The sequence below is a fragment of the Strix uralensis genome, chromosome 18 (assembly GCF_047716275.1).
Source record: "Strix uralensis isolate ZFMK-TIS-50842 chromosome 18, bStrUra1, whole genome shotgun sequence".
In the NCBI taxonomy this organism is placed as follows: domain Eukaryota; kingdom Metazoa; phylum Chordata; class Aves; order Strigiformes; family Strigidae; genus Strix; species Strix uralensis.
In genome coordinates, this window is record NC_133989.1 from 2,399,357 (window position 1) to 2,411,582 (window position 12,226).

Here is a 12,226-nt window from a genome sequence, read left to right on the forward strand (position 1 = left end):
CCTCTGTGCCCCCAGGACCCACAGAGCTGAGCAGGGCTGTACACCTCTGAGCTGTGCTGGTGCTGAGCCAGTTGCTTAGTGGGTTGGCAACACACACCGTGCTGCAAGCATCTGTTTGGCAGTGAAAGCACTAGAAAGGCTTGATCCTACTGAAATCAAACCCCTTCTTTTCCTTTGGGTAAGGGGAAAATAAAAGATCAGAGTGCACATCACAGATTTCATAACCTTTGATGTTGCAGCGTGTGGTTCGGTAGCGCAGTGGGTTAAGCCAGCGCTGCATGTTTGTCGGGGCCATGGGATGAAAAATTCAGCTCACTGGTACGATGAGCTGTTGGGTCTCCGAACAGCCGCACAGTGCAGCAAGGCACCGTCCGGCTCTGCGCTTCGGCGAGGGGAGGCACGGCTGGGACTGATGTGGGGACGAGGAGCAGCGAGCCTGGGGCTGAGGGATGTGCTGGGTCAGTGTGATGATGGAGCCAGGGGATGGGAGAAGCAGGAGACCAAGCGTTCGGGTGAACTGCCCTGGAGACCAGCCCAGGGCGTAGCTGGGATACACGTATCCCTCGTCAAGGGCAATGACATTTGTCAACTAGCTTTAAATAAGAGTTACTATTAGGAAGTGCAGGGTGGCTGTGACTCTTGCACACAGTGGAAGGGATCTCCCAGGTGCTAGGAGAGGATGACCGTATCCCACCATTCGCTCCCCTTTCACTGGAGTTCACTGGTTCCTCGCCTTGCTGTCGGTGCAAACACAGTCGTGGGGCCAGATCCCTGCAGCTTGGCCCCAGCTTTGTATGAGAAAACAGCTCATGGCTCCCCCATTTCTCCCTTTATGGAGATTATAAACTCTTTGGGACTTGTCCAGGTAAGGTCCCTAGGTGAGAGCATCAAAGCTCCACATCTGCCAAGCTCTTTCCAAACACGCTAAGGAAATACATCTTTAGGTCAGCAAGTGAACAACAAAGAAGAACCCGCAATCTAGTTGGCCATGCTACATCTCCCATCCATATATCCCATCCTAACTGATTATTAAATCATACTTGCTGATAAGTATGAGATGTAATATCTATTACGCAGCTGTTAAACCTCAATTAATATGTTTTAATGATCAGTCATTTACTGTGCAATATACAATTAACATCCAGTATTAGATCTTAAATTAAATGCATGTTTAGGAAGCTAAATTTGAAGCACCGAACATAGCCGTGCCACAGTAAACAGCGATAATTGCGTTGAATAGACAGTATTTCTGTGCCCTGAGAGGGGGTTAAACCAACACTACTGGCAACAGAGGAGAATGGAGAAGAATTGCTAAAGTGGCTGGGTTCTACTTTTTCAGTGTATTTTGATCCCTACGGAGGTTTTAATTCATCTCCCTTGGAAAAAAAAAGCACCCTGATGCATAACTGCCGCGCTCCTGCATGCGTGAAGGCTGAACTGGCAGGCGCTCGCGTGGGGTATCGGCTCGGAGGAGTCTTTTCTTGGCAAGGGTTGGGCGGGAGCGTGGGGCGATTAGTCGTGCTTCAGGCTGCGTTGGGCTGTGCTGAGTCCTGGGGGCTGTGCACGGGGGTTCAGTGGTGCAGCGAGGGTCTGCGACTGAAGCCTTAAATCAAAGATAAGACTCATGTTGCCAGCTGGAAGAGAAGTCCTCACCGCACCGTGGGTTTGGGGCCATGCAACAAAGCAAATTTAGTTATTGGTGTTCTCCAGGCAGTGGCTGGTGGCCATGGAGAGCAGCGCGTGCGGGCGATGAGCTGCAGGATGCACGAGAGGTACCAGCAAGCGGTGCAGAGGGGGTGGAGGGGCCCATAGGTGCCTTTTGCAGCTTAGAGAAGATATAAAATCTGAGTTTGAGATTATTTTTTCTTTTAATTCATATGAAAGATGGGCTCCAAAGGGCACCCTCCGATCCCTGGCGCTGCTGCTGTATTTGCTCTGAGAAGCGAGCCTGCGTTCTCTGGTGGGACACTGAAGGACCCAGCCTGTTCTCAGCACGTTGCTGCCTTGTTAACACAGGGTTCACCTTTCCCAATGAAAAAATGTGCCTGAGCAAAGATGAAGAAAAATCTTACACTCTTCCTTTTTCTTTTCTCGCACTTGGGGGAGCAAATGAAGATTGATATGTTTTTCTTCTAGTCTTTCAGCTTAAATATGCAGTGACGCATCTTACGAGGAAATGAAGCCTTCACCCCCCATCTTTTCTCTAAGGAACCTGTCTCTCACCCCATCACTTTGCTATAGCAGATGTAACCTCTGCATAGATTTGGCAGGGTAAGGACATGTGTGGGAGCCGGCTGCCACCCAGGCAGCCCCCTCCTGCAGCATCCTGCCTCACTTTCTATTCACCTTCTGCACTCCAAAGCTTCCTATGAGGTTCGCTGGGTTTATTTTGGGGGGAACTTTTGGCCATTCTTTGGAGGGTTTAATTTTCTGGCAGATAAATGCTTTCTTCTCTCTTTGGAAATGGAAAGTAAAACACACCCAAGTCTGATTAACACTCTGAATCGCGTGTGGTCTCCCTTCTATGTTTCCAAATCTTCTTGTTTGGAGTTGGTGAGGGTGACCCAAAGGTTTCACAGAACTTGCTTTTTCGTGCCAGGATTCTGCACAACTCACAACACTTCAGTTCACAGCTGAGCTTTCTCTGTAGATATTTCTGAAGGAGAGAGACAAATAGATTCAGGGTTTGGGAAACAACCTCATTTGGAAGAGGACACACAGATGTTTTGGTGGTGGATTGTCATAAATGTTGATGGGGAAAAGCAGCCTGTCTAGTGAGCTGTGCGTGATCCAGTCCTGACTAGGTGGTGGATACTGAGGCTGGAGCAGGTGGGGAAAAGCTGGTGATTTCCTTTGGAATGTGAACATCAGGCGGTGATCTATCAGACCAGCTGAGCATCTAGGTTGTTTTTCAAGGGCGAGTGGATGCCAGTGCTCCTGGTTGTGATCTTTGGCTGTCCCAGCTTCACACCAGGAGGGGGCCCCAGATTGTGCTGTTCCCTCTGGGATCTGCTTCCCATGGACAAAAAGTTGTATTTAAGGCAATATCCCACATCTCCTCTTGGGTGGCCCAGGTAGGGGTTAAGAGAAGTGTCCTTCAGATAGCCAGTGAGCTGCATTTCTGCTGAACCCAGGGTCCAGAGCTGAGGTGGAAGGGGCACAGCCAGCAGTGCAAGCTGATCCTCTCCAGAGACCAGATGCATTTAAGCAGCATGGAGTAGAGGAAATCTGATTCGCGTGTTGACGGAGCTGCCTTGGCCACCTGAACTGGGCTGGGCAGAGGGACAGGAGCGAGCAGGAGGGTGTTGAGCTGGTGCAGCCAACGCTGGGGCTCCTCACCCCAACACACAGCCCCTTCCCCTCCTCCTGCTTGCAGGGACGAAGGCACGGGAGGTTGGGATAGGGCCCGTGGCAAGGACAAGCTGGCATCTCGGGCCAGATTTACCATAGCAGCTTCTGGAACTCACCGTTAGCCTACAACTTAGGCCCACATGAGCAAGACAGGCCCAAAGAGGATAAGTATGCCTGTGTGTTTTGCCATTTTTGGCTCCTCAGGGTTGAATCTCATGACCTCTCAACCTTTCAAAAGTCTTTTAAGCTGTCTTTAGGGTTATCTTGCATCCAGGATCCATTGTTTCTACAGTTTAACCCACTCTCTGCTCCTGCCCCCACTGCATCCCAGAGGATGCTCCTGCTTTAAAACATGCTACCTGGGAGAAGGATGCTCAGTGGAGTGCTTCAGATAAGCAGACAGTCTGTACTGACCTATGAATGTGCTATAGAAACATCTTTATTCTTCTTATTTGATGTTTTTTTCCCCTCTGTTCTCCTTTCTTCTGTTCTTTTCTAGCTTCTTTCCCACATTTTGCTTGGTTTTAATCATCTGCCTGGCCATCTGTGCCTTCCTGCTCCCTTTCCTCGGAGCTTCTCCAAAGCAAAATAATGTTTCAGCAACTCCTGGATTTTGTTTCCAAGCCCTGTGCCTTTCCTGTGGGTCAGGGCTGGAACACAGTGCTTCAAATAGGGTTTGGAGTGGAGTCTCCAACACAGATGTTTCTCCTGTGAAACTTAGAAAAGTCCCCCCAGCTGCCCTCCTGGCTTCAGAACAGCTTTGTTTTAGGACAAATACATGAAGGTGACTTTCACGGTCATCTATCTTAGGCACTAACTTGGATTGTACGTCACCATAGGATCGAATTATCCCAGTCTTTCAATGTACTTGTTCTTGCAAGAGCACTGTGGGATGTACTGGTTGTTCCTTAACGTCTTATAGATAGACACAGGCAGGGGAGGAATAAATGCCCTAGCTATTTGCTGCACGTTCTCCTAAAAGCTGCTTTGTGGCGGAGCAGACCCAAAGTTGCTCGGCTGGTGTCCTACACACTCAGCAGTTAACCATTGCTGGAAACACCCACCTTCCACAGGTTTCCTTTAGTGTGTAGGAGCCCTCTCCCTACTTTTGCTGTCTTTGAGATCACCCCAATAATAGAAACATCAAGTCAAGGAAGCATAGGAGCCTGTTCCAGAAGAGGAAGCGTAGCCTCTGCCCTGAGCTCTTCCCCAGGCTATTAGCAGCCCGAGATGAATGAGCGTGCCGGCACGTGTGTAGCTCCTCACGTGTCTCCTTCTGGGGGATGCTCTCCTTTTTCCTTTGCATCGGTGGTAAAAGATGAATGGAGTAAGACTTGGAGAACAGGCAGTAAATTATTCAGTACTCAATGCCAGAGGGAGCCGCAATTAAAGATGCGAGGGGAAGGCTCACGGCGGTGGCGCCCAAAGCGACAACGGTTTGCCAAGGTGAGCTGTGACACTGGGGGCCCGGAGGCCAGAGACCGGGGGCAAACGCTCTTAGTCTCATCCCAGTGAGCAATAACAGCTCAGCAGGGAGGCCGTGCCGGGCAGCTCCCGTGCCACAGCAGCTCCTCCACGCTGGCCCAGCCGCCGCAGATCCAGCTGTGTGCGGCAGGGCCGGTGCTGGCCCCTTGAGGGTGTTTGAAGTTGTACTAGATGAAGGGCAAGTGCCAAGAATCTGCTTGTAAAGTATGTATTTCCCAGAATCTTCCTCTCCAGATGATGGCTCCTCTCGGCCTGCTCCCTCTTGCTCCCAAAGCAACTCTGCCTCCGGGAGCTTTAACTTCAAGACCCTTGTTTCACACCTTCACAGCATATCGCCGTAACGACCCACTGATGTCACGGAGTTGTCATGGAAACCTGCGTGGGGATCCCACTCGGCTCTCACTGGTGCCCAACTAATGGCTCCCATCCACAGCTATAGATGTGCAAATCTTTGTGAAAGAGTAAAAACTAACTTCTTCTCTAGAAAAAGAAGAAGGTGTAAGGGAGAAGCCCTTTGGCAGCTGCCACGGGCACCATGAGGCTCCCGGGCCGGTGCAGGCAGCTGCCTTGCCCAGCCCACCAGTGACACTGTTACTACTTGTGTTTCCCAACTGAGGGCCAAACTGAGCAGCATTGTAGTGTTTGGGGTAGGCTGAGGGTGCACGTGCAAATTCTTCATGGTTGGGGCTCTTGGCCTTGGTGTGGCAGCCTGGGGTCCTGCTCGGGGCATGGAGACCCTCAGGCAGGATTTTTATGGCCATTAAAGAAAACAAGCAGGGAATAAATATTGCATTTTTGCCTCCGGTTGATGCTGCTGATGAGGTGCTGGGCTGATTCTGTGTCCTGACCCCGTGTTCCTCTTCCTCTCCCCAGAAAATGAGTTTCGGGGTGAGCTGCTGAATCAGAGGTGGACTTGCGGAGAGAAGATCAGCAGCTGCGAGGGAGCCGCCAGCCTGCACGGCGCACGCATCAAGGTAAGCAGAAAGCCCTTGGTCCTCCACAAGTGGACACTTTTTTGGTACAGTGACCCCTCACCCCATGCATTGGCCACAGGACAAGGGTCACGTGCTGCTGCAGCCAGGTGGTCCTGGGGAGATGGAGCCTTTCCGGTACCCAAAGTGATGGGCAGGACTTGGAAGTCTCTGTCTCCTTGCTACAGCCAAACCTCCTGCCTGGTGAATCCGGGCAGAGAGGGCTTCCAGCTGTCAAGATTTGGCTTTGAGTCCAGATATTTAAATCCTTGCCTTCCTCTCCAGTCCCATCCTTCAAGGATGGCTCAGATCTGGATATTTAGGTCAGTCCCAGCCCTCTTAAAATAGGCCCTTTCTCCAAGGCGCCGGCTGGTCGGAAGAAGCCCCTCGCACGCCAGGTGAAGCTGTGGTGCCTTTGGAGAAGACAAGCGAGGCATTCATCCCCAGCGGGACCCCGAGCAGCTTCTGGGGGCTCAACAGAGCCACTCATTTACTGCTGCAGCTGTGGCTGATGAAAGAGGTCCAGCTAAGGCTGTCAAACCTCCTGGCAGATTCACTGCCAGCAGATGAGGAAGCTTTAATTAAGCATAGAACTGGGCTGCTCATTACGCAAATGGCACTTCCTGTCCCGTTTTGGCCTCTTGGTTGTGAGGCAGCATCTCGGATGGGCGGATGGACCCACCTGGGTGGTGGAGGAAGCCCTCCTTGGGTGACTGATGTTACTGACTCTTCCTGTATCCCCAAATAAACCGAGCCCTGGGAAAACCCCAGATCAGCAAAAACCCACCCTTAAAAAACATCCGTCTTTGCTAACAAGCTGTCAGCTGCAAGCAGGTGTCGCCAGGAAAGCTCACACCTTCTTAGAAAGCAGAGTAAGCAGTTGTTGCTATATTTAAAACGAGCTCAATTAAGGCTTTTCTATTGAACCTGCCAAATAAGCACTTAGATTAGATTTAATAAGATTGTTGTATGTTAATAAAGCAATGATTACAAAAGGTAATATTCCTAGTACCTGGTGCTCATCTAGTGCTCTGCCTCTGCCGAGCACATTGCTAATATTTACTGATTCTTGCAAGCCCCAGCTCTGCTTATCTGTGTCTTAACAGAGTGGCTGGTCTGGGGGCAAAAGGAGGAGGTGGGGAGGGGGCATCTGAAGTGGGAGCAGGGTTTGGGGAGCTGCAGCTTTTGGAGGTGGTAGTGCTGGTCCTGCAAAGCCAGGTCTGTGAAGAGTCACCCCATGGCACGTCGAGGGTACGCAAGGGCCTGATCCTGCACGTCTCAGGCTGCGGGACTGAGTCTGTTGGCCTGAGGTGCGTCAGTGAGCATCAGAGGAATTCTGGCCCTTTGTTATAAAAGCCAAATTAAACTTGAATGGGAAGGGAGAAGGAAGAGCCTGGCTTTGCTAAGGCTGTTGCTGGCTCTCTAGGAGGAGTTTTCCCCATGTGTAACTAAATCCATTCAGGCAAATTTAAAAAATATTTTTCTGCCTATCAGTGCAGTAGCATATTTATTTTCTGCTATGTTTTCCTAAAATCCAGGTAGAATTTAGGATAGTTTAGGCCTGGAGACTGTGTGTGTGTGTGCAGCCCTCTTACCTCATGGCAGGGGAGGGGTCTCAATCCCTCTCTAACCTTGGGATCCCCACCATGTGCGCACGCTTGAACTCGCATGTGTGCTCATAAATACATATTGCATTTAAATGTAGTTTTTCATGCCAGTTACAGCTCGTAATCCACAGGATTCGCAACGGTGAAGGACAATGGGATGCAGGGCACATTTACTTATTTATTTTCGCCTCTAAGGAAGTCCAGGCACAGGATAAAATTTCCCATGACAGGTCTGAAATGAGATCTCTGAGGAGCGCTAGGGAGAGGTGCTCTCTGCACGGAGCCAGCGGAGACCGTCCACAGGGACGCTCCTGCTTGCGCTCGGCACGGACCACGGTGGCTGGTGGAGAAATGGATCTTTCTCTCCCAAATCCCTATTCTGCCGTGCCCTGTTGAGCTAGCTGGGGGTAGTGAACAGTGGGCAGGCTGGTGCTGAAGGCTGGCTGCTCTTAGGACAGGCAGGGCTGATGTTGATGGGGCCACCAGAGCCCATCCCCTGCCACGAGCACTGGCTGCTGCAATCCTTTACGGAGATGTGCACGTAGCTCGCTTCAGCAATCGCCTCGCATTGTGCCGCTCAAGGATAATCTTATGAAAAAGGCAGCTTATTACTGAGCTTGAAAACAATGAGGTTGAAGAACTACGATGATTTTTTTTTTTTTCCCTCCCCTACCCTCCTCTTCTGGCGTAAGAGCTGTTTGCACGTACGGAGCCACTTAGGTCTCTCGGCACGTGAAATGGCGTTTGGATTGCGTGTTGTAGCACTTTCAAACAGTCAAGAGGAAAGTATATGTCAACTTAAACTACTGCATATGAAATCACCCCAGCCTAATGCTTGAGTGTCAGCGCTGCGGAGGCACGCGGTACAGCTGCGGCTGTGTCAAATGTGATGCTTGGGAGCATCTTTTCTGGTCCACTTCACTTGTGCGGAGGATGCCTCTGCTACGGCTACAGAGCATTAGCGCTCGGTAAGCGTTTCACTGGCAGCATTGGGCTTTTTTGGGCTGGGGGTTGGACCCTTTCTGCAAATGCGAACTGACAGCACAGCTTCAGGAGGATGTTTGTGACACAGCTGTAATTTTTAATTTGAGGTGGGTACAAGCTGTGGTTTTGCATCTAAAGACATCAAGGCAAAATCCTCCCCCCGACTCCAAGCCCGAGAACACCGCACAGGGTGTCCTTCCCTGGAAGCAGTCAGAGAGCAAAAGGCAGACGGTAGTTTATTCAGCTGAGGATGGGACTCACAATAGGTGGAATGTCAGGAGGATTTAAATCAAGCAGCAAGGAAGACCCTAAAGGAAGAAGGGGGGGGGTGGAAATAAAACCTAACCTCAGAGTGTGGTTATAAAATAGCAGCTGGGAGCTACTATTGAGCCTTTTTTTAAAAGTAGAGGCAGACTCTTGATCAAGGGTATTTCTTCCTTCATCACCCCTCATTTTATTTTTTTTAAAACACTTATCAGCTAGAGAAAGTCCAGTGGGACAAAGCCCCCTTCATTCCCTGCAATGACCAATGATGCTGTGGCACTTTACAGAGAGAAAGATTTGGAGACCCAGATCCAGGTCTCTTCACCTGTGTTCAGCCTGCAGCAGCCAAGGGGGGATTCCTCACGGGGTGGGAAAAAAACATCCAAAAAAAAAAAAAGCAGAGGGAGGGGAAATCAGGACAGGCCATTCAAACCCATCCTCGCCGGCTGGTGGGTGCTGAGGGGGAGTTTTGCTGCCTGGCTGTGATTTACGCCATAGTTACATCCAGCTGGACCTCAGGGTTTGCTCCCTTCATTGTCTCGTGCTGATGATGTGATCCTTGGGTAGGAAAGGAGCAGCTGACAACAGTACAAATTAACCAGAAAATCAACCTGCCCTGGTGAGAGCTTGAAGGATTTTGCTGGGACAAGGTTGGTGATGGTGGAGGTTTCCCACACAGCATCCTTCTCCCTTCCCTTCCCTCGTCCTGGCTTTGAGCCCAGCCCTGAAATGGGGCTGTGGGAGCTGGACCATCCCCTGACTCAGCGTGGCCAGGGTAGAGCGAGGGGTGGTGGGGCCCTGCCTCGCCAGGGTGGTCAGCGCTGCCTTTTCCCTCGAGGAGCTAAAAAAGGGGCTCTTTGGACCTGGAACAGGGGAAGGACCAAGTAGAACACCACTTTTCAACAATTCTGTTGGAAAAATGTGATTTCTTCTGGCATTTTCCTCCTCCTGCCTTACCTGCTGCTAGGCAAATTTAGGTTTTGGTTTTTTCTGTTATTTTTTAACTAAAAATAGAGCCTCTGTCTGTCCTTCTAAAGCTCAGACACCGCTTCTTGCAAATGGCATTTTGCTCTATCCACAAATAAGCACTGATGGAAGCTCTGCTGCTTTCAGAGTTAAATAAATATTCCCGCTGAATCCTCACCTCCCTTTGTCCAGCTGAAGGCTTTTTCAGCATGTTTATTTTCTCTGAGCTCCATGGTGCTCTTGAATACATATAAAGTATTACCGCTGACCGTGGGGAATTTCAGCATGGCCCTTAATGGCATATTTGCATAGAGCTGTCGAAGCCCAGGCACACCTGGGCATCAGCACATGGGAGGCTCCGGCGGTTTTATGTTAGCACCTAGGTCTTCCATCAGAAAAGAAATGTCTATTAAGATAAGAAACAAGAAGAAAATATCAACCCTGTAGGTACTCCATAAAATTAAAGCTCAGATCTGTGCAGCTGTTCCCATGCTGTAGTCCTGGCAGCAGAGCAAGGCTGTTAGTGTAGAAGTAGGCTGTTAAAATTCACATTGTAGGTGGGTTAAACTGTCTTTCAAGTTTATCTGTCTGAACCTCATTGATTTAGATTTGCAGCGTCAGGACATCATCAGTACAGCTTGGATTATGGTCGTGTCAGGAAGCTCCTTAGTGGGGGGCAAACGCGTGGTAAGAAACAGCCCCTGCACCAAAGCACCTTTAGAGAGAAGATCTAAAAAAGGGGCACCCAGAGATGAAGTGATGTTCCCAAGGTTACACTGACTGCCAGTGGCAGAGCATGGAGCTGAATCCTGACGTGAGTAACCTGAGGCCCAGCACCGGGTCTCTCCCAGTGTTGTCTCCTGGCGTTGGGTTAGGAAACCTGCTAGATGCTTATTTTGGTTTAATGTGAGAGATAGTCCAGTGATAAGGTGAGGAGGAGTGGAATAAACCTCTGTCTTTTCCAGCTGGACTAACATGCTCTGAGGCTGGCATCTGATGGCAATAATTTATTTGCAGGTTTCCTTTCAGATTGCTTTGTTTTCCATTCAGAGTTAAAATAATAAGAGTGAAATCTAGATAGCTTCTCATCCTGACTATTATGTGAGAAAGAGAGAGAACAAACGAAAATACCCCGTCAGTCTCCAAGACTGCAAACATGCACTATGTGACCTGAAATTTCACGTTAAAACGATCTGTCTAGAGGGCTTCTCGCTGAGGAGGAGAACAATAAAGGACAGTGGTTTCATGTAACCTTCATGCATCTGAGCCTGATAACCACAGAGGCTCCAGAAGTGCAGTAATGGTCATGTCAGTTAATTTAAGTTGCCTGGGAGGAGTAGGGGCTGAGCTCAGAAATAGATTTTTTCCTGGTTTTTCTGCACTTTGGTAGGAAATGACGATTTTTGAGGATGATGCTGTTGTTGATTTAAGCTGAGAAAAGGAGCCTGATGGTAGAAAACAGAGTCTGGGTGTGCAGAGCCCACCCCATCCCTCCGGTGCTGTAAGCAAAACCTTGTACATACACAGCGGTGGGGCTGTGTCAAGTTCTCTAACCAAGTAATGGGGTCTTCCCTATGGGGAAAAACCTCAATAATTTAGTTGTTTTGTTTTTAAAAAAGGCTGCTTTGTACAGTAGGCCAGGCAAGGCAGCCTATTTGGCTTTTCCATCCTTTGGTCCTCAGCAAGGCTGGGTCCATCCCTGCCTCGGGTGGGTTCTGTCCCCTCTGCCCACGTGGTGACTGAGTGTGCTCCCGTCTTCCTGGGGCATTTGATTCTCGTTTCAAAGAGGTGTCGAAGGCAATGGGAGGAGTTGCTTTATGAGGTGCCAGGGTGTAGTGAGGAGCCTGGATGTTAGCTCAGATGTGGTACCTAATTTTTTTGAAGACAACTGTGACCTGAAATTGGATCTCCCCCCATTTATACACAAGCAGCTTGTTGTTGAAGGGCAGGTTTAAGAAAACGGAAGTTTTGCTCTGCTTTTCCTCCACTGTCCCTGCAGGGTCCCAGCCCCTCTTCTTTCATGGCCAGAGCTGGCACATTGCAGGCAGTGCCCGTTACTCTTCCCGCTTGCCCTCCTCTGCCGCTTTGAATAATTTATCTGCAGGAAACCCGTATTGCCAAGGCACCAGCCCAACACGTGCCAATTCCCTGGGAAAACTGTCAAAAAAAAAAAAAAAAAAAAAAAAAGAAAGAAAAAAAACCCTCTCTGAAATTCACTTTGGTTGGAGGCAGGCTCCCAGCAATCAAATGTATTAGTCGTATTGTCGGCGTGCAGCGGCGGCATTAGCCAGCTCGCTCAGCACACGCCGACGTTGAAAGGCTCATAAATGTAATGAAGTCCCTTTGACACCTGCTCCTCTCCACACTTTAAACGTGAGCCATTGGTCCGCAGGGAACCGGGGCTTTAAAAATAGAAATTATAGTAATTGTCTGCTGTGTTATTGGGAAGATTGTAATAAACGTGGAGCACAACACCGCGGTGCCACAAGCTGAATGCTGACAGGATGCATAAATTGCTCCAGGTTTTGATTTTTTTTTTTTTCCCCTTCCCCCCGCCCCATCTCCAATCTCCCCATCGAACAAATCACATAAATCATT

General features: G+C 49.7%; 1 protein-coding gene across 7 annotated transcripts in view; it reads left to right on the top strand.

Moving 5' to 3' along the window:
• The window catches only part of MYT1 (myelin transcription factor 1), a 64,785-nt gene that overhangs the window by 14,469 nt on the left and 38,090 nt on the right, over positions 1-12,226 (top strand). For 5 of the 7 annotated variants that reach the window (XM_074888219.1, XM_074888223.1, XM_074888222.1 and 2 more), the window contains exon 2: positions 5,710-5,810. The gene's annotated coding sequence lies outside the window, so the exon portion shown is untranslated. Of the gene's footprint in view, positions 1-4,750; positions 4,798-5,709; positions 5,811-12,226 lie in introns of those variants that run through there. The other 2 variants (XM_074888225.1, XM_074888226.1) reach the window with 1 other exon arrangement.